This window comes from Squalius cephalus (assembly GCF_949319135.1).
Source record: "Squalius cephalus genome assembly, chromosome: 14".
Lineage (NCBI taxonomy): Eukaryota > Metazoa > Chordata > Actinopteri > Cypriniformes > Leuciscidae > Squalius > Squalius cephalus.
Genome location: NC_137135.1, coordinates 34,536,839 through 34,539,338, shown reverse-complemented (window position 1 = coordinate 34,539,338; position 2,500 = coordinate 34,536,839). Strand labels below are relative to the sequence as shown.

The 2,500-nt window shown below is 39.5% G+C and overlaps 2 protein-coding genes across 2 annotated transcripts in view; one reads left to right on the top strand and one right to left on the bottom strand.

Annotated features, from left to right (window-relative positions):
- adad1 (adenosine deaminase domain containing 1 (testis-specific)) overlaps positions 1-2,500 on the top strand; it is a 105,396-nt gene that overhangs the window by 24,549 nt on the left and 78,347 nt on the right. The gene's annotated exons all lie outside the window — the stretch shown is intronic.
- The window catches only part of spmap2l (sperm microtubule associated protein 2 like), a 15,185-nt gene that overhangs the window by 1,705 nt on the left and 10,980 nt on the right, over positions 1-2,500 (bottom strand). The gene's annotated exons all lie outside the window — the stretch shown is intronic.

Here is a 2,500-nt window from a genome sequence, read left to right as displayed (position 1 = left end):
TTTGTTCCTTTTTTGTGGATATTTAAAATGTTTTCCGTTTTCAATGTTTAATATTCTTTAGAAATAAAAGTTTATAGATCTTTGAAAAGGTGTACCTGCATTATTATGCCATTATCATTATATTAGATGAAAATGGTCTCAGAACGACAATATTATCGTTTATCGCAATAATTTCTTGGACAATTTATCGTCCAGCAAAATTTGTTATCGTGACAGGCCTAGCGGTAAACGCGTGCATGCTAGAAATAGAACCGATGCCTATTTTTCATGCGACACGCAAGCGTGTTGGAAGCGTTTCCAGGCAAAATAGAATAGGAAAAGATGTTTATATGTCATTTTGACACAAATACATATTAATAAATGACATTTTGATGTTTGAAAGCATTTTTTTTACAGTCTATGGTTTTGACCCGTCTTCACTAAAACGCCCTCCGGAGATTCAAAACGCAAAACGGGGTCGGCAGCATTTCTAAACTTCTCCGTTTTAGGTCTTCGTTTTTGCCGTTTTAGTGTGGACGGGAGGTAGCCTGGTTAAAACCAGACCATTCTCAGTAGTAACTGAGTTATGGTCTGGCAAAGCTCCATAGACAAATCATTTCCAAAGGGGCGTCACCAACGGACGTCGCTCAAATGCCTCGTCAAGAGCGATCGTGATCGTGTAAAGCTGCGTCCCAATTCGCCTAAGTTACACTACGCCATAAAAGTATGTACTCTTTTTGTGAAGAAAAGGTATTTACTTTTGAATGTGTAGCAAAAAAGTAGGCAAGCTTTGGGACATACTGCTTCGTCATCTTTATCGGACGGATCTGTCGCGTGCATCCTGTCACGTAAACTGCCCTGTCAATCATCTTGTCACAGTTAAAATCCTCTATTAAATCTAATTTAATTTCCTACCGTTTCGGAGAGAAATGTAGTAGCACGTTCATCTGCCAGTGGGTCTTTCATGGAGACTGTCCTCATGTGTTTGCAATTTGAATATAATAATGCATTTAAAAGTTGAACGGACGTCGCTCAAATGCCTCTGGGCGCAATTGGATAGACCTAAAACCAATCAGAGCGATCATCATTGTGTAAAGCCCGCCCCAACGTTTCTGATTGGTGCCGCGATTTCTAGGCCATGGAAATGGGCTTGAATGAGCTCTTTGCTAGACTACTTCTCGAGCAAATCTGAATTTGCCGGAAGTTGTCTGGGTTTTCCCAGGCTAGACGGGAGGTGCAAACGTAGCAAAAAGTCTCCGTTTCTAAACGAAAACGCAGTAGTGTGGATGGGGCCTAAGTCGCTTCCGTGATTTTATCTAAGCGTGGGGCTCCAGACTAACATTTTTACTTGGAGCACTGTCTGTAGCCGACATATAGTACGATATACAGGTGCTGGTCATAAAATTAGAATATCATCAAAAAGTTGATTTATTTCAAGAATTCAACTTAACAGGTGAAACTAATATATTATATAGACTCATTACATGCAAAGTGAGATATTTCAAGCCTTTATTTGTTGTAATTTTGATGATTATGGCTTACAGATTATGAAACCCACAAAATCAAAATCCCAGAAAATTAGAATATTACATGAAATCACACAGTAATTACACAGTAACACCATGGTCATTGAAGCGGGTTTTGGTTCTTTTGGCAGTGTGGGCAGGTGCAAATCCTGCTGGAGAATGAAGTCAGCATCTCCATAAAGCTTGTCTGCTGAAGGAAGCATGAAGTGCTCTGGAAATGTCCTGGTAGACGGCTGCGTTGAGTGGACAGCACAGTGGACCAACACCAGCCGATGACATGGCTCCCCAAACCAACACAGACTGTGGAAACTTCACACTGGACTTCAAGCATCTTGGATTGTGTGCCTCTCCATTCTTCCTCCAGACTCTGGGACCTTGGTTTCCAAATGAGATGCAAAATTTGCTCTCATCAGAAAAGAGGACTTTGGTCCACTGTGCTTTATTAAATCCAGAGTCAACGCAGCCGTCTACCAGGACATTTCCAGAGCACTTCATGCTTCCTTCATTCTCCAGCAGGATTTGCACCGGCCCACACTGCCAAAATAACCAAAACCTGGTTCAATGACCATGGTATCACTGTGTAATTACTGTGTGATTTCATGTAATATTCTAATTTTCTGGGATTTTGATTTCGTGGGTTTCATAAGCTGTAAGCCATAATCATCAAAATTATAACAAATAAAGGCTTGAAATATCTCACTTTGCATGTAACGAGTCTATATAATATATTAGTTTCACCTGTTAAGTTGAATTCTTGAAATAAATCAACTTTTTGATGATATTCTAATTTTATGACCAGCACCTGTATATAGTGTCTGTGTATATTAAACTGCAAAAAGACTATTTAAAATACTTGATTTAGGTTGGTCAATCTGTATACTTTACTGTAATTCTCGCTTTATTCCGTGAACAATATTTAGTTTGATTTAGAGCATTTATAGATATACAGCACACACTATCTCCACCAAACACTGTTGTCGTGCAAATGAACGGCC